This window comes from Artibeus jamaicensis, unplaced genomic scaffold (genome assembly GCF_021234435.1).
Source record: "Artibeus jamaicensis isolate MK-2021 breed Jamaican fruit bat unplaced genomic scaffold, CSHL_Jam_final contig_335, whole genome shotgun sequence".
Taxonomy (NCBI): Eukaryota; Metazoa; Chordata; class Mammalia; order Chiroptera; family Phyllostomidae; genus Artibeus; species Artibeus jamaicensis.
In genome coordinates, this window is record NW_026521800.1 from 695,219 (window position 1) to 715,500 (window position 20,282).

Genomic DNA, 20,282 nt, shown 5'->3' on the forward strand with positions numbered 1-20,282 from the left:
GGCCCAATCTAGGCTTCTGTGGAACATATGAAGAAGCTTATTAATGGCATTTGACACTCGGGACCTGGAAACTGCCTTTTCAAAGCCACCTTTCTCGACAAGCCCTCTATTTCTCTCAGCTGCTGTCTCTTACCATAAATCCTCCCTGTGAGCGCACCCCACGCCCCGCCCACCTTGCTTCTTCCCAAAATATTAAGGAAGTTTGTTTAGGAAGATAATATGCAATTTCTGTTTCCAGCACTACAATAAGAGACTTTGGGGGCCACTTTTAAGATCTTTTTAAAGATATCCTTCTGGAACCTCTTAATAATTTGTTGCCGTTGTTGTTTACAGTGGTAATTCATTTTCCATTTAACTTTTCTGACAACTATTACAATGTCACTACACGCTTCTCAGACTGGAGTATGCACAGCCCCAATTCTGTGCGGATGCATGCAGCAGAATATCTGTGGTACAACTTCCTTGAGCACGAACTTTACTGTAAGATTTGGAAGAACTGAAGTTAAATAATTTACATAGTAAGTATTAACAAATTTAAAACTAAGACAAAGCTAGAAAGTCACCTGGCAGTTACTGTTAGTAACTTGTGCTTGAAATGTCAGGCTGTCTCCAAGAAAATGGAGACAGGTTTCTCTAAGAAAAACCTATTTCTAATTATTTTATTATTTTTAAATATATTTTATTGATTATGTCATTACAGTTCTATTTCCCCCCTTCATTCCCCTCCACCTTGCACACCCTGCACACCATTCCTCCCCCTTTAGTTTATGACCACATGTCTCAAGTTCTTTAGATTCTATATTTCCAATATTATTCTTGACATCCCCACTATCTATTTTCTACCTACCATCTATGCTACTTATTTTCTTTACCTTCTCCCCCCTTCTCCTTCTCCCACTCCCCTGTTGCTAACCCTCCATGAGATCTTCATTTCTATGGTTCCACTCCTGGTCTAGCTGTCCTTTTAGTTTGCTTTTGTTTTAGGTGTGGTTTCACTGTTCATCTTTTTTATCTTCTTTTTCTTAGATAAGTCCCTTTAACATTTCATATAATAAGGGCTTGGTGATGATGAACTCCTTGAATTTGATCTTATCTGAGAAGCACTTTATCTGCCCTTCCATTCTAAATGAAAGCTTTGCTGGATACGGCAATCTTGGTTGTAGGTCTTTGTATTTCATGGCTTGGAATACTTCTTTCCAGCCCCTTCTTGCCTGTAAGGTGTCTTTTGAGAAATCAGCTGACATTCTGATGGGAACTCCTTGGTAGGTGACTGTCCCCTTATCTCTTGCTGCTTCTAGGATTCTCTCCTTCATTTTAATCTTGGCTAATGTAATGATGATGTGCCTTGGTGTGTTCCTTCTTGGGTCCAACTTTTTGGGGACTCTCTGAGCTTCCTGGATTTCTTGGAAGTCTATTTCCTCTGCCAGATTGGTGAAGTTCTCCTTTATTATTTGTTCAAATAAGGTTTCCACTCGTGACTGTTCCTCTTCCCCCTCTGGTACCCCTATAATTCCGATGTTGGAATGTTTAAAGATGTCCTGGAGGTTCCTAAGCCTCTCCTCATTTTTTTGAATTCTTGTGTCTTCATTCTTTTCTGTTTGGTCATTTTTTTCCTCTTTCTGGTCCATTCCCTTGATTTGAGTCCCAGTTTCCTTTCCATTACTATTGGTTTCTTGTGCATTTCCCTTCATTTCAATTAGTTTAGCCTTCATTTGTTCCTCTAATTTGGGATGAAAATCAACCAGTTCTGTGAGCATCCTGATCACCAGTGTTTTGAACTGTGCATCTGAAAGTTTGGCTATTTCTTGGTCGCATAGAATTATGGGCTCTGGGGCTTTGAGTTCTTCTTGAGCCATGTTTGGTCTGTTCGTGCGCATCATGTATGAGGAGAGGAGCCTTAATTATTCACCAGGGCGGGGCCTCCCAGGTCTTTGGGTTGTGACCCTGTATGTGGGGGCGGGGTCAGAGAGGGAGCAGCGTCCCCTCTGCTGCTTTCTGCTGCTGGGGCCTGCAGGTCTGTCTCACTGCTCCCTCCTTCGGCTCCTTCGCCGGTTTATCTGCAGGAGCAAGGGCGCACACACGTGAATGTGTGACCTTGGTCAGCCTGCCACCTTGTGCCCTCAGTGGATCTGCCCATTTCTACTCCACACCTGGGATCCGCCCATAGCTGCCTGCGCGCCTGGGTCATGCACCTGGGTCCCACGCCTGGGTCATCTCCTGGATCTTTCCTGTCCAAACCCGCTCAGCTTCTGGCTCCACCTCTCTTACCTGTACGGTCTGGCTAAAAGGTTCGTTGTTGTCAGACTTCTGTATAATTCAATTTTCTGTGGTTTGGCTGCGTTTTTGTTGCTAAAACTTTGTTGTTTTTAAACTTGGTTGTGTAAGAAAGCATAGTGTTTCCACCTACGCCTCCATCTTGGTGAAAGTCCTATTTCTCATTATTTTAAATGGGAAAAATTATAAGGAATAGCAAGTCAATTGTAAAACTCTACCAACATCCTAGATAACAATATGACATGTAGACATAACTTACAAATATTATATTAGGATATAAAATGCTTAAAACATTGCTTCTTGGTTACTTCACAATTAAATAGCACTGGCCTCCCAGAAAGCAGTGACATCAGATAAGTGACTAGAGTGATTTTGCTGGCCTACCAATTGTATTTGGAAATTTTTTTACCAAGCAGTTCCACTTGAAATGCTTTACTAATTTTTTAAGACTCAATATAAAATTTATATTTATAAACATCAGCTGAAAACATGTATTGAGAGATAAATACCTGTTATGCATTTTGGGTATTCAAAACTCAGAGGTGTCTTTCCAGGGAAACATTACTTGAGGATTTGTTGTGGGGTGTTGCCTGTATTACAAAATAGAACACAAAAGTCCCACTTATTTTACAGCTTAAAACTATAGCTTTGCCCTGGCTGGTGTGGCTCAGTCGATTGCATCCCAGCCTGAGAACCAAAAGGTCACTGGTATTAATTCTAGCCACGGCACATGCTTGGGTTGCAGGCCAGATCCCCAGTTGTGGGTGGGGAGAGGCAAACGATGGATGTATCTTGCATGTTGATGTTTCTCTCCCTCTCTTTCTCCCCACCACTTCCCCTTTCTCAAGAAAGTAAATAAGTAAAAATCGTAAAATTAACAACAATAACAAAAAACTATAGCTTCAAGTATATTTGGGGCTGAGGAGTCCTTTCAGCCTACCTTCCCAGAGTTCTGTGTCTGTAATGATTCCTTGCCAATATCATTCATTTCCCCCTCCCTCCGTGGGTCATTTCTATCAGCATAAGAAAGCATGCCCTAAAGTACATTGAACAAAAATACCTTGCATTTACCATTGTTTCTCTTCTCCATTAGAGCCACCTGTGCTCATCTTTGCTCCTGGACCCATTCCATTCTAGCTTTCCTCATCACTACTTTACTGAGAAGTAATAGTGTTGGCCAAAAGCAAAGCAAGTTTCTGTTCTTATCTCACTCAGTCTTTTAGTTGCATTTGACACAGAGGCTACATTGGAGCACGTCTTCCTTGCATTCCCTGTATCTTCCTATTTTCTGATGCTCTGGCATCTGGAGTCTTGATGACTAGGAAGAGACCTTCCAGGGTTGTGAGCATGCTCTTCATTTGCAAACTAACCAATCCAGAGCCCACACCCTCCCACACCTCTTCTGTGGGCTGTTACACTCCAGGCTAATATCCCTGTGCCCTCATTACCCCAAGGCCAGGTACCAGACAACTGGAGATAGCCCCTGTACTCCAGAGTTTACTGAAATTATTCCAATTAGCTAATCCCAAACCTGCTTAGTCTGTTTACCCTACCTCTCCCATTTCTTCCTAGAGTAAGGTTTTCCCTCACTCCCTCTGCCTCCTGACTGACTCAGGTGGCTCTGCGTGGCCTGCCAGGCCACCTGTTTCTAGGGAACTGTGGGTAAAAACCTCTTCATGACAGTCATTGCCGTGTCTGCTTGTCTCACCATACCTGATTAGAGCAAATCTCTTGGGTAAATTGAATCACTTTTTTCTGGACTTTGAGACCCACTCCCGTCTCATGGATTTCTTCCCACCTCTCCTACTTCTCCTTCACTAGATATCTGGGGGTCCTCGGCCCCCTTCTCTTTCCTGTCTGGCCTCTGTTCTCTTCCACAACAGTCTCACAGCTTTCAATACAACTGTCTGCTGAAAAATGCCTCGTTCTCTTCCATGGGGTGAGCCCCAGGGAGCCATGCTTGACTCTTTTTCCTTTTGTGATCCCTTGTTGGCGCACCTGCAACATGTGTCCTGGTTGCAGCCCCTTCTCATTCTCTCCATTCCTACAACCAGTACCAGCCACTATCCTCTCTTTCTTGTCTTTTGCTAACCGCAGCCTCCTGACCATCTGCCAGCTTCCTGTCTTGCCCCCTACATTCCACTCTCCACTCAATATCCAGAGTGATCTCTTGAAAACATGAAAAACATGATATATACCACCTACTCCCTACTTAAACCTACTACTGATTTCTCACTGCAGTAGTATAAAAGCTTAGATAAACTGGTCCCTGCCTATCTCTGTGGCCTTGAGGCAGGAAATAGGAAGGAAGAAGCTCCAGAGGTGCCCCAGGGCTAAGACAAAGCACATCAATACAGGACAGATACTCTGTTCTAAGACCAGTTTTCCCCACTTTCTGGAAAAGCAGTGAATCATGGTGAATCATGAATGCAGGTGTGCAGAAAATGCTACAGGACCCTGCTTCATTATAATAGCATTATAATAAACTAACATTATGCAACCCACTTCCCCAGTGGCAATCAAGGAAAATGGGAGACCACATGCACAGTAGCTTTAAAGTAATATAACTACTTGCACATGCATGATAAAACCCCACCAAAACTAGCTGGGACATATCTTCCCTATAAGAATAGAATCCCTTCAGCCCCTGAGGTCAATCTCTGCTCAGAGTTGGGCCACTCCCATGTTCTGTGGAGTGTATTATCATTTAATTAAACTGCTATCTCTTTCTCTGCTATAAACTCTCTGTGTGTTCAGTTCAATTCTTTTTCTGCGATCACCAAGAACCTGGTTAACTGTGGCTACCTGTGACAGCCTCATCTCCTACCTAGCCCATCCTTGCTTGCTGATACTCTTCATTGTGTGTCAGATTTTCTGGTTTCTAGAACTGAAAGCCACCTCAACTGACAAAACAGATCATAGAATCTGGAGCACAGGGCATAGAGAGAAAAGTCTAAGAAAGAATGAAGGGAGAGAGAGAAGTGTTGAGCAGTGTCTTAGAGAGCCCTCCTTTTACTTGTACACATGGTTTCTGACTTTGCCTTCTCATTCCCACTGGGTGGTGGAGGTGATGGGCCAGAAGGGCCAGAGCCAGGCTGGGTTGACTCCCCCACCCAGCTGAGCTTCTGGGGCCCTCCCAGGGCACAGGGAATCAGTCCTGGGCTTGGTATGGGGGACTCCTTCATGCAGCCTGGCAAATGAGTTCTGTAGGGGGGTGGCCAACTGTGTATCTCAGGCTGGAGTGGGTTTGTTGTCCCAAGGCAGCCTGGAGATCCTCCAGCCTAAGGGCAAGGCGGGTGGTGGGGGGGCCCACAGGGAGGTGGATCAACAATGACCTCCCCCCAGCCCCTCCCCACCTGGGGTCTTGAAGCTGGGCAAGGAGAAACTGGAGCCAAACCCAAAGGGGGAGATGAGTGAGGACTTGAGAGCTCTGCAGAAAGACCTCGAGCAATTTTCCAAGCTCCTGAAACAGAAGAGGAGATATGCCCAGGCTGATGTGGGCTCGTCCTGGCAATTCCCTTTGGGAAGGTGTTCAGCCAAATGACTGTCTGCTGCATTGAGCCTCTGCAGCTCAGTCTGAAAAACAGGTGGAAGCTGTGGGTCCTGCTGCAGAAGTGGGTGGAGGAAGATGAAAATGATGAGAATCTACAGGAGATATGCAGAGCAGAGACCCGTGTGCAGGCCCATAGAGAAAGTGAACAAGTATGGAGAACTGAGTAGGGGCAACCTGGAGAACAGGTTCTAGCAGTGGCTGAAGCCCACCCTGCAGCAGATCAGCCAAATTGCTCCCAGCTCCAGCTGGAGAAGGACATGGTCTGAGTGTGGTTCTGCAACTATTGCCAGAAGGGCAAATGATCAAATGGAGACTGTTCTTCATGAGATTTTAAGGCTATTGGGCCTCCTATCTCAGGCAAACCAAAATTCTTTCCTTTGGCACCAGGGCCCACTTTGCAGGCCCTCACTTCACTGTGCTGTATCCCGTTGGTCACTTTCCCTGAAGGTGAAGCCTTTCCCCCTGTGTCTGTCACTCTGGGCTTTCATGCATTCAGACTTAAGTGCCTTCCTTCCCAGGACAGGGGAGAGCAAGGGAGAGGACCCTGACAATTGTTCCAGGGCTTTGGGATTAAATTCTTCCTTCATCATGGAATTGGGAACACAAATGGTATGGGGGCAGGGAGTTTGGGGAACTGGTTGGATGGAAGGTGAAGGTCAATGATGCTCTTGATTTTAATTCCCACATTACTTGTCACTTTGATGTCAAATAAAGAAGGCTGGCGGGGGAGGGAGGGAGAGAAGAGAAGAGAAGAGAAGAGAAGAGAAGAGAAGAGAAGAGAAGAGAAGAGAAGAGAAGAGGGAAGGGAGGGGAGGGGAGAAAGGCACCAGAAAAATAAAAGACTTAAAAAGAAAAAAAGAGAGAAAATGCACAGGGAGCAAAGATAGATAGATACAGATATATACCCCAAATAATACAGTAACAAGTGAATTTTTTTAAAAGCCAAGCTAACAGGCTGACAAAGAAATAAAAGTACCTTTGATTCCATTCTGAAAAAACACAACAGAATACACCTAGTAAATGTAAAAGGACAAAAATTGTACATATCACATTTGGGGCTACAATGCAATAAAATTAGAAATAAACAGAATTTAAAGATGCTTAACTCCTTGAAAACGTTAAACTGTTCTTTTCAGTAAACTAATGCCTGGGGTCAGGTGCAAATCCAAAACACAATTACAGTGCCTATAAATATAAATGCAAATATATCACTGTGATATATGCAGTGGTGGTAAAAGGAGAGAGCTCACCAACAACCCAGGTGAGAGAAGCTCCAGGGGTGACCAGGTGATTTTTACTGGTGCCCAGCACTGTCCTGGAGTCATTTAATATGATGTCATTATAAGTGGGAGCAGCAGTAAAGGCCCTGCTGGGAACTGCTACTGTTGCAAATGCCAGCAATAAATCAGAGACCTCCCTCCTGTTGAGCTTGGACTTAACCTCACAGACCTTTCCAGTGCAGGCCTTGAGACAACCATGACCAATGGACCCGAGTGGGTGTACAAGAGCAAAACTGCCCGCTGATGGAAGGCACAGTGGGAACAGAATCTGCCATCTGCAATGGAAAAGAACTAATGGTCCCCAGTAAGAATATGTGATCCACCCCATAAGACTTGAATCTTAGAAGTTCTGATAAGGGTTCAGAATCAGAACATATTTTCTCTCTCCTCTTCTTTTCTCCCTCTGACTACTGGTTGGAAATCAGTGAAGCACACAAACATTAAAAATGGCAATGATAGCCCTTGCCGGTGTGGCTCAGTGGACTGCCGGAGTGCCAGCCAATGAACCAAAAGGTCACTGGTTTGATTCCCAATCAGGGTACATGCTTAGGTTGTGAGCTGGGTCCCCAGCTGGGGGTGTGTGAGAGGCAACTGATCCATGTATCTCTCACACATTGATGTTTCTCTCCCTCTTTCTCCCTCCCTTTCCCCTCTCTAGAAGTAAATAAATAAAATCTTCAAAAGAAAAAATATAGGTTTTTTACCTTCACCCCCAGGCCAACCAAAAACATCTCCAGAAGTAAGGCCTAGGAATGTTTTTTAAAAAAAAGGCAACTATGGCCCTGACCAACGTAGTTCAGTTGGTAAGTATCACGCAGTACACTGAAAGGTTTGATCCCTGGTCAGGGCACGTACACCAAGAAGCAACCAACTGAAGTTTCTCTCTCTCTCCCCACCCCCTATTCCCTGTCTAAAAGCAATAAAAAAATGTCCTTGGGCCCTGACTGATGTAGCTCAGTGGATCGAGTGAAGGTTGTGAACCAAAGGGTCACCAGTTCGATTCCTAGTCAGGGCACACGCCTGGGTTTCAGGCCAGGTCCCCCGTGAGGGCCCTGTGAGAGGCAACCACACACTGATGTTTCTCTCCCTCTCCCCCCCAAATTTTTTTTTAGTTTAAAAAAAGAAACAAAAAGAAAACATGTCCTTGGGTGAGGATTAAAAAAATGGCAACTATATAAACTATGTCAGTACTGGAAGTGTACAAATGAATGTGTATTTCAAAAGCAGAACACTGCACCATATTATTTGTCAACTGTAGCTCAATAAATCTGGGGGGGAAGTAGATCACAAAAGGGTCACAAAGTGATTAAAGCTCTGTTACATATGTTCATGAACAAGTTTAGAGGAGAATTGAAAATGGTTGAAATTTTTTAAATATTCATTTTTTTAAACTTTTTTTTATTGATTATGCCATTACATCTGTTCTATTCCCCTCTCCATTCCCCTCCACCCTGCATGCCCCTCCCCCACCATTTCCCCCTTTAGTTCATGAACACGTGTCTCAAGTTCTTTAGATTCTATATTTCCCATACTATTCTTACCCTCCCCCTATCTATTTTCTATATACTGTCTATGCTACTTATTTTCTGTACCTTCTCCCCCTTCTCCTTCTCCCACTCCCCTGTTGCTAATCCTCCACGTGATCTTCATTTCTATGATTCACTCCTGATCCAGCTGTCCTCTTAATTTGCTTTTGTTTTAGGTGTGGTTGTTGATAACTGTGAGTTTGCTGTCCTTTCACTGTTCAACTTTTTAATCTTCTTTTTCTTAGATAAGTCCCTTTAACTTTTCATATAATAAGGGCTTGGTGATGATGAACTCCTTGAATTTGGTCTTATCTGAGAAGCACTTTATCTGTCCTTCCATTCTAAATGAAATCTTTGCTGGATAGAGCAATCTTGGTTGTAGGTCTTTGGATTTCATGACTTGGAATACCTTTTCCAGCCCCATCGCCGAAGGTCTCTTTTGAGAAATCCGCTGACAGTCTGATGGGAACTCCTTTGTAGGTGACTGTCCCCTTAGCTCTTGCTGCTTCTAGAATTCTCTCCTTCATTTTAATCTTGGCTAATGTAACGATAATGTGCCTCGGTTTGTTTCTTCTTGGGTCCAACTTTTTTGGGACTCTCTGAGCTTCCTGGATTTCCTGGAAGTCTATTTCCTCTGCCAAAATGGGGAAGTTTTCTTTTATTATTTGTTCAAATAAGGTTTCCACTCATGACTCTTCCCCTTCTGGTACCCCTATAATTTGAATGTTGGAACGTTTAAAGATGTCCTGTAGGTTCCTAAGCCTCTCCTCATTTTTTTTGAATTCTTGTTTCTTCATATTTTTCTGTTTGGTCATTTTTTTTCTCTTTCTGGTCCACTCCATTGATTTGAGTCCCAGACTCCTTTCCATTACTATTGGTTCCCTTTGCATTACCATTCATTTCAATTAGTTTAGCTTTCATATGTTTCTCTAGTTTGTGACTAAAATCAACCAGTTCTGTGAGGATCCTGATCACCAGTGTTTTGAACTGTGCATCTGAAAGTTTGGCTATTTCTTCATTGCTTAGATTTATCGGCTCTGGGGCTCTGAGTTGTTCTTGAGCCATTTTTGGTCTGTTCATGCCGGTAAGTAAGAGGAGTGAAGCCTTAGTTGTTTAGCAGGGTGGGGTCACCCAGGTCGCTGGTTTGTGACCCTGCATGTGGGGGCAGGGTCAGAGAGGGAGCAATGGCGGTCCTCTCTGCTAGCCCAGTCTTCCGCGTCCCACCACTCGCCCTGGCCTGTTTATCCGAGCAGAATTGTGGGAGCCTGCTGTCCCGCGCCTTGCGGTCTCAATGCTCGCCTCTTCACTGGTCTATCTGCACGCAGATGCACGACCTACCTCAGACAGCCCGCCGCACCTCTTCCCTGTGTGCTCCTGTAGCTAGCCCGCGATCCGTGCCTTCGGCTGCTTGCGCGCCACCAGGTCAGGGATCTTTTTGGTCAACCGGCTCTGCTGCTGGCTTCGCCCCCCTTACCAGTTTAGCCGAGCATTTCGTCCTTTTTTCGGACTTCGTATTGTCGATTTTCTGTGTGGTCTGGTTATGTTTATCATTGTTAAAAATAGTTGTTCTTAGATTTGGTTGTGTACGGAAGCAAGGTGAGTCCACCTACACCTCCATCTTGGTGGAAGTCCAAAATATTCATTTTTTTAAAGCAAGGGGAATGGGGGGATAAAGGAAGGGTGAGAAACATTGACTGGCTGTCTTCAGTACACATCTGGACCAGTGATCAAACCTGCAACCTAGGCATCTGCACTGGCTGGGAATCAAACCCATGACCTTTTGCTTAGTGGGACAATGCCCAACCAACAGCCATACTGGCCAAGATGAAATTTTTAATGAGGCAAATGTTTTTAGTTTCTTTAAAATTGAAAACATGTTTAGAAATAATTTGGTATATAAAAATTTTAAATCTTATCCATTCAGAAACTTCAAATATCTAGAATGAGGCATGTCTGCATAACTCAGATTTTACAATAGTTTGAAAATTATTAATCCGTAATACAGTTGATGAAATAATATACGTTAACAGGGAAAGGAGCAATCACTGTAATTTTATGTATAAAATTTTTATGATAAATGTATACTGATATTATATATAATATTACATATCCAATATTGAACCCCTATAATTAATCAGACACTGCTCTAAGCACTTTATAGTCATCATTTCACAAAAATCTTCTATGAGCTGGATTTTATTATCTTTAATTTAGGTACCCATTAGTAAACAATATGTGGAATCAAATAAGAAACTCTAAAACCTGAAAGGCTCTCAAAATATACAGTGTTGACTGAGAAACTCAAGTTACAGAAAGTGCATATAACACATCTATAGAAAGCTTAAAAACTCACAAAGCTGAACAATATATTATCGAAAGAAACATGTATAGTAAATCTATAATGGAAGTCAAAGGAATAATAAGTTTTTAAAACTTCAGAGGAATGATTCTCCTAGGAGGGAAGGCAAAGTGTTATGCAGGGAAGGACCAGGAAGACGGCTTCAAAGGTAGGGGGAGTTTTATTTATTACACAGGTGATAGGTTCAGACTATTTTATTTTTCTTTATACCATATATATACTATTTCAAATGTATAAAATAGTTCTTGATCACTCAAAAAATGTTGGAACAACTTTATTGAGATACAGTAAGTATATCATACAATTCATACATTTAAAGTGTGCAATTTAATGATTTTTAGTATATTAACAGATAGGTGCAACCAACACCACCTATTGCATAAAGAAATAATGAAATCTTTATTTCACACTCTTTTTGAGGTAATGAAAATGTCTATCACCCTCCTATCCTCCCCACCCCTCTCTCCTGACCCAAAGCAAGCACTAATTTCCTTTCTGCGTTTGTAGGTTTGTCTTTGCTGGGCAGTTCATATGAATTAAATCATATAATTTATAGACTTTTGTGACTAGCTTCATTCACATTGCATAATGTTTTCAAGGTCGATCTATATTACAACATAAATCACTACTTTATTTTTTGCTGACATAATAATTTTTAAAATGCTTTATCTTGAATACTAGTACTTGCAGAAAAATAGATTTTTAATTAGAAGGAAATGAGAAAGATTAAGATTTCTCTGGAGCTCTAAAGGATCTTAAACTACTTTCAAGATCTTTAGAGGTGAATGAATAGGTTAACAATGAGACCAAGGAAGAAATCAGAAGATACCTTGAGACAAATGAAAATGAAAGCGCAACAATCCAAAATCTGTGGGACACTGAGGAAGCAGTCCTAAGAGGAAAATCCATAGCAATACAGACCCACCTCAAGGAACAAGAAAAATCTCAGACAATCTAACCTCATACCTAAAGGCACTTTCTAAAGATCAATGAACAAAGCCCAAAGTGAGTAAAAGGAAGGAAATGATAAAGATCAGAGCAAAAATAAACAAAACAGAGTCTTAAAAAATACAAAGTTCAATGAAACCAAGAGCTGTTTTTTTGAAATGATAAACAAGATTAATAAACCTGTACCCAGACACATCAAGAAAAAAAGAGAGAGGATCTAAATAAATAAAATCAGAAATAAAAGAGAAGAAATATCAACTGACATCACAGAGGATTATAAGAAAATACTATGAAGGTTGCAGATTGGTAGAATAATACTTGAACCAAACACACCTGAGAGAAATGAAGCCATGTCTATCAGCAGGCACATGTATCCTAATCCTTTCTGTTCATGCTGCTTTCTTGGTTCTTATCTCCACGCCAACAGCAAGTTGATTAAGTCATTTCTAGGGTCAAACGTAAACATCATGGCATTTTAAGTGTTTCAATGTGGATCTCACACAGTTGCCATTGAGAAAGTAGCATGGCTCCAAAGGAAATGCTAGCATTATGCAGTGGATCAGTTTGATCTCTCTTGAGAGCCAGTCTTCATATTTCTCTATTCCCTAGCACTCACCCTAAATTGAACAGATGGAGAGTGGTCTTGACTGACAAAAAATAAACTGGTAAAGAAAGTGAAAGGTTGAGACACTGACTATGTATTGTTGTGTTTAAGCTTTGCAGGGTCCTTTTGAGTTTGTTTTATAGCTTATTAGGTTAAATAGTTTGCACTATTTTTGCAATAAATTTATGAAAAACTTCAGTTATTTGTTTTGTTTCTTACTGGTGTATATAAACGAATACTAAAAGTTTGGTAAAGTATTTTTTACCTCCTTACATAAATGTTAACATACACTGAAAGCTGTAAATCTGATAAAATATGATGTGAATGATATTTTATAAACTTATTTTTTATGGTGTCTACATAAAATTCCTTGTATTTACAAAAATAAAAAAAGAAAATATTACAAACAGCCATATGTCAACAGATTGGACACTCTGGAAAAAAATGAATACATTCCCAGAAACTTGCAAGCTTCCAAGACTGAATAAAGAAGAAACAGAAATCTGAACAGATTGATTACAGCCAACAAAATTGAAGCACTAATTTAAAAACTCCCAACAAATAAAAGTCCTGGACCCATGGCTTCAGAGGTGAATTTTACCAAACATTCAAAGAAGAGCTAACACCTATTCTTCTCAAATTATTCCAAAAAAAATTTAAGCAGTAGGAAGACTCCCAAGCTCATTTTACCAGGCCAGCATTATCCTAACTCCAAAACCACACAAAGAGACTATAAAGAAAAAGAAATTGTGGACCAATATCCCTGATGAACATTGATGTAAAAACATTAGCAAACTGATTCAGCAATTCACTTAAAAGATTATACACAATGTGGGATTTATTGTTGGGATGCAAGGTTGGTATAATATCTGCAAGGTTGGTATAATATCAACACATCAACAAAATGAAGGATAGAAATTATATATTCATACCAATAGAGAAGAGGTATTTGACAAAATCTAGCACCCATTAATGATATAAACTCAGCAAAGTGGGAATAGAGTGAACACACTTCAACATAATGAAGGTCATATATGACAAATTCACACCTAACAGCATATTAACTGAGGAAAAACTAAAACAAGACAGGGATGTTTACATCTACCACTGTTATTCAGCATGGTACTGGAAGTCCTAGCTATAGCACTCACACAAGAGGAAAAAGTAAAAAGCATCCAAATTGGAAAGGAATAAGTAAAACTGTCATTATTTGAAGATGACATGATAACTGTATATAGAGAACCCTAAAGATTCCACCAAAAAACTACTAAAATTGATAAATTAATTCAGTTAAGTAGCAACATATAAAATTAATATTCAGAAATTGGTTGCATTTTTATATACCAGTAATAAACTATTAGAAAGGGAAACTAAGAAAATAATCCTATTCATAATTGCCTCAAAAAATAAAATACCTAGGAAAAATTTTGTTAAAGATTTTATTATTTATTTTTAGAGGGGAAGGGAAGGAGAAAGAGGAGAGAAGCATCAATGTGTGCCTTGTCTCTCACATGCACCTCACTGGGGACCTGGCGAGGCATGTGCCCCTACTGGAAATCAAACTAGTGACCCTTTGGTTCACAGGCCAGCACTCACTCCATTGAGCCACACCAGCCAGAGCTGTACAAAAAAAACTTAACTAAAGAGGTAAAAAACATGTACTTGAAAAACAATAAGACATTGAAGAAGGAATTGAAAAATATACAAATAAGTAGAAGCATACACCATGCTCATGGATAGGAAGAATTAACATAATTAAAATGTCCATCCTACCCAAAGCAATCTATAGATTGCTTTGCAATTATCAAAGCAATCTAGACTCAGTGCAATTATCAAAGTACTAATGGTGTTTTTCACAGAACTGGAACAGATAGTCCAAAACTTTATATGGCACCACAAAAGAACTTGAACGACCACAGCAATCTTGAGAAAGAACAAAGTTGGAGGTATCACACTACCTAATATCAAACTACACTACAAAGCAATAGTAATCAAAACAGCATGGTATTGACATAAAAAGAAAAAAGACACATACATCAATATAACCAAGTAGAGAGTCCAGAAATAAATCACACCTATATGGTCAATTAATATATGACAAAGTAGGCAAGAATATACAATGAAGTAAAATAGTGTATTTAATAAACACTATTGGGATACTCGGACAGGTACACGCAAAAACAAACTAGACCACCTTCTTATACCATATACAAGAATAAACTCAAAATGGATTAAAGACTTAATTGATAGACTCAAAACCATAAGCTCATAGAAGATAACAGAGGCAGCAAACTCTCTGGCATTTCTTGTAACAATATTTTTTCTGCTATATCTCCTCATAAAATTTAAAATAAACAAATGGGACTACGCCAATTAAAAAGTTTTTGTATGGCAAAGGAAACCATCAACAAAATGAAAAGACAACCTGTTGAATGAAAGAAGATATTCCCTAATGATGCAGATGATAAGGGGTTAATCGCCATAATTTATAAAGAACTCGTATGATTCAACACCAAAACCCCCAAATAATGCAATTAAAATATGGACAGAGGACCCAAATAGATACTTCTCCAAAGAGGACATAGGGATGACCAATAGACATGTGAAAAGATGCTCAACGTTACTAATCATCAGAGAAATACAAATTAAAACCACAATGAGATACCACCTCACACCTGTAAGAATACTACCATCAGTAAACCAAAACAAGTGCTGGGGAGGCTGTGGAGAAAAGGGAATGCTCATGCACAATTGATGGGAATGCAGTTTGGTGCAGCCACTATGGAAAACAATATAAAAGTTTCTCAAAAAAATTAAAAAATGGAACTGCCTCATGACCCACTGATTCCACTTACAGTTATTTGCCTGAGGAAACCCAAAACACTAATTCAAAAAGATATATTCATCCATGTGTACATTACAGCATTAGTCATAATAGCCAAGATGTGGAAGTAACTTAAGTGTCCATCAGTAGATGAGTGAATAAAAAAGCTCTGGTCCATATATACAATGGACTATTACTCAGCCATGAAAAGGAATGACATCTTACCACTTGTGAAAGCATAGATGGACATAGAGGATATTATGCTATGTGAAATAAGCCAGACAGAGAAATACAAATACACATATAAGTGAAATATGTTATTTCACTTATATGTGGAATCTACAAAAGCAGCATAAATGAACAATTTAAAACATAAAAGTCATTGATCCAGAGAACAGACTGATGGTTGCCAGATTGGGGGGTCAGGAAGGTTTGAAAGGATGGGCGAAAAGGGGAAAAGGATTTGGAAATACAAACTGGTAGTTACAGAAGAGTCATGGGTATGTAAAGTATAGCATAGTGAATATAGTCAATAATATTTTAATGACTGTATAGTGCCATGTGGGTATTGGAAATATCAGGGGGATCACTTTTAAAGTATATGATTGTCTAACCACTGTGCTGTACACTTGAAACAAATACAAAATTAGATTGAATATTAACTTTATTTGAAATATAAAATTTCAATTAAAAAAACTATAGAAATGGACAGCACTGATTCTTATTCCAGAATATAACTTACTTTGTCCAAACTTCTGAAATACTAAGCTGTGGAGTGAATTTTTTATTCCCAATTGAATGTGAATGAGGTGGGCAGTGGTACAAAAGTTATTTTACTAGGAAAGGAGAAAAAAACATGAAACAAAAGGAAACAGCAATGATGGGGAGGGAAGAAAGGTGAGGACAGAGCTGCTTAAAGTAGAGTGAACAAAGCTGTGAACAGTGAAACAGAATAACAGGTGGAAGGACAGCTGGGGCACAGACTCTGAGGGGAAGAAAGAAAGCAATTAGGTGAGAACTTTGGGTGAGATACATTTCCAAATTCTTCAGCAGCTACAATCATTGTTCTGGGGCTGGTGGAGTGGGTAGATGCAGCAGAAGCCTAATTCTCAGGCAGGAGTAGGGGTACAGGTGGCATCATTGTTTACATGGATATCCACAGAGCCAGGAGTGGAGCTTACGTATATTTGGCCTTTCTGCCCATTGGAAGTATTAATTTATTCAATCATCACCCTCTTAATTAAGTGCCTGCTCTATGTCAGACACTGTGCTAAGCACCAAAGACTATCTCTCTGTCCCTATTTTAAGTGATTTACCATCTCATAGGAAAAATATTTATTATTTCTTTTCCATCTCCCCTCATTCCTGCAAGTGTATTCCATATAGAATGGGCAAATTGCAGTTATTGTTAATAATTGGAGAAATGAAGCTTTTTACACTTAGAGTTTCTATAAAAATTCAATACCTGAGATGTAGAACTATTTATATTTACTTTGTTTAAAATTAATGATATGGACAAAATAGAAAATAAAAAACTAATTTTCCAATATTAAAATTCACATTGATACTAGTCAGAGTCTTTTTCTTCTATAATATCCATGGACTTAGGAACTTTACATGTTTATAAAAAGTGGTTGAGTGTGCAGAGAAAAGGAAACATGTGATACATGTGTTATCATTTCCTTGCATTTCAAATTACTGTGATGACTAATACATAAATTTATGGATCTGAAATTTTTCTGTGACATTTGTTTACAATTCAAGTGTCCATTTCCTCTCCTTTATTCTTGAATTCAGGCATAGTCCTGAGCAGCCATCAAAGCATTTCTGCAGAAAAGCTGGGATTGATTCCCTCCCTGAAAATGTTTACTGGAAAAGAAAAAGAATGAACTTGACTTGAGTCGGCTAACACTGGCCATAGTGCTTGCTTTCACTAAAGAGTGTTGTTTAGTGTTTCTGTGAAGCCTGGCTCCCTCCACAGCATCACAGTCCTGTTGGCCCTGGATTCAGCATACATAGTTGCATTTCATTGATGGCAAAGGGGACTGACCATCAATGCTTGCTATGGACTACATCTTGGGAATGTATTGGGGTTGTTGGAAGTTTTGGCACTTTTTAATAATGCATGTGCCTGTGAAAGTTAGGTGCAATGTATCTCTAGACTCAATTTATCATGTTCTTTTAACCAGCTGTGCCCTGCAATTGGTTTTTCTGATCACAGAAACTGAAAAGGGAAGGTTCCAGTCAAGATAGTAGCACAGGTAAACACAGCTCAACTCCTTGCACAACCACACCAAAATTACAACTAAATTATAGAAAAATCATCACTCAGAACCCTCAGAAATTCGGTTGGATGGAAGTCTGACTACTTCGGAATTAAAGAAGCCACACCAATCCAGACATGTAGCAGGGCTGCAGATGAAGAGTTGGCTGGTCCCACACCCATATGTGGTGGATAAATATTCAGGAGGGATATCTCGGGAGTGAGGAATCCTAACCCCATACTAGGACCCCAGACCAGAGCTCCAGTGCTGGGAAGATAAATCCCCATACATTCTGACTGCAAAAACCAGTGGGGAGAGAGTTGGTAAGAAACCTCTGAAATCCCAAGCAGTGTCTCTTAAAGAACCCATACATAGACTTATTCAGACAGCACCAAGGTAGCAGCTTGAAGGACACCAGTGAATACAGAGAGGAAGTGAAGTGTCTGGCATCAAAGTGAGAGCTGGGAGAGAGCAATCTCCTAGACAGAAAGGTGAGCAGAAGCCATTGTCCCTTTTCTTTTTTCTGATTTTAACAACCAAATTATCAAAATTTTAATTAAAGGCAAGATCTAATCCTGCATTTGCACAGTGGCCTCTCCTCACCCTGATGTTAATCCTAATCCAAAAGAGCATTATTTACAAAAACAAGAGCATGGCCAAAGCTTCCTGACTTGATTAATTTATATACTGTATGAAAATATTTACCTAAATGCCTAGTAGGCATTACTCTCAACTCAGAGCTCAACAGTGGGCTGATTCCAATAGGCTCTATCTCCCTAGGTAGCTCTGATTCTGGAAGGGAAAGAGACCTGGGGAAAAGCCCCATTGTCCCTTTTCTGAACCCAACCCCCACAAAGCCACACATCCAGCAGGCTAGTGTCATATCTGAACTTCCATCAACCTAGCTAACACTGCTTGCCCAGCCCTGGAGATCCCCTGAGGCTGTGTCACACCTAAATCACAGCTGTGAACAGTGGCTTTTCCAACTGAGTGGCTGGTCATGGCTCATGCTTCACCACTTCTTAAATCCTTTCAAACAAGCAACAGCAGGCTTCAATGAGCACCCAGCCCCTGTACCTCTTGCTAAGTGGCATCTCAGATTGCTTTGTAGCTCATGCTGTGTGGCCCCAGGCAGAACACAGGTGGGGGCTGAATTTGGGCAGCACCACCCATGAAACCACAGAGCCTGTGCACCAAGTGGACAACTACAGACCACATTGGAGAACTACCACCCTGCTCCTGTGTAGCTGATCCTCCATGGAGAATAGATGTTGGTGGTTAGTGGTCACAGCCAATCCTTGCAGCTGACTGCCCTGGGTAAGTCCCTCCCATTGACCTGACAATAGCAACCAAGGCTCAACTGCAAGAGGAGGATATACTCAGCCCACATGAAAAGTGCACCTCAAGTACCAGGCTTGGGTATAGGACACCTACTGTCACTGGACTCTATAGGACACCTACTATGTTAGGCCACACTGCCAAGATATAAAGTCAAAGCAGCTCTACCTAATATACAGAATCAAACACAAGGAGGCGACCAAAATGAGGAGACAAGGAAACATGGCCTAAATGAAAGAACACATCAAAACTCCAGAAAAAGAGCTAAACAAATAGAGATGAGCAATCTATCAGATGCAGAATTCAAAACACTGATTATAAGGATACTCAAGGAACTTAGTGATGATCTCAACAGTAGAAAAAAGATCCAGTCAGAAATAAAGGATACACTAATTGAAATAAAGAACAATTTATTAGTAGAGTGGATGAAACTGAGAATCAAATCAATGATTTGGAATATGAGGAAGGAAAAAACAACCAATCAGAACCGATCAAAAGCAAAGGAAGAAGCTAAAAATATGAGGATAGTATAAGCAGCTTCTGGGACAACTTCAAGAGGTCCAACATTCTCATTATACCAGAGGGAGAAGAGAAGGAGCAAGAAATTGAACATCTATTTGAAAAAATAATGAAAGAAAACTTCCCTGATTTGGTGAAAATCAGACAGGTGAGTCAGGAAGCACAGAGGGCCAAACAACATGGATGCAAAGAGCCTCACTATAAAACATACCATAAGTAAAATTCCAAAGTCTAAAGATAAAGAGAGAATCTTAAAAGGAGCAAGGGAAAAGAACTTAGTTACCTACAGAACTAAGGATGTCAGCTGATTCATCAAAAGAAACTTTGCAGGCTAGAAGGGATTGGCAAGAAATATTCAAAGTCATGAAAAGCAGGGACCTACAGCCAAGACTGCTCTGCCCAGCAAAGCTATCATTTAGAATCAAAGGGCAGGTAAAGAGCTTCCCAGACAAGAAAAAACTAAAGGAGTTTGTCATCACAAAACTATTATTATATGAAATGTTAAAGGGACTTATTTAAGAAAAAGAAGATCAAAACTGTGAACAATAAAATGGTAAAAAAAAAAATGCATATTGGGTTCCGGCCAAGATGGAGGCATATTAGAAACCCTTTGCTTCCTTGCACAACCAAAAGGAGGATACCAACCAATCTAAAATCAATAAACAACCAAAAGTGCCAGAAAATCAAATTGCATGGAACTCCAACAACCAAGGAGTTAAAGAAAAAATCAACCAGAACAACCGGAAGCAGACCACACGACTGATTCAGAAAAACTGAATTGGGACCAGGTGGG

At 40.4% G+C, this 20,282-nt stretch overlaps 1 pseudogene; it reads left to right on the forward strand.

Annotated features, from left to right (window-relative positions):
• The first annotated feature begins 404 nt into the window (after positions 1-404).
• LOC119043746 (POU domain, class 5, transcription factor 1-like) lies at positions 405-6,375 on the forward strand (annotated as a pseudogene).
• Positions 6,376-20,282: the final 13,907 nt, after the last annotated feature.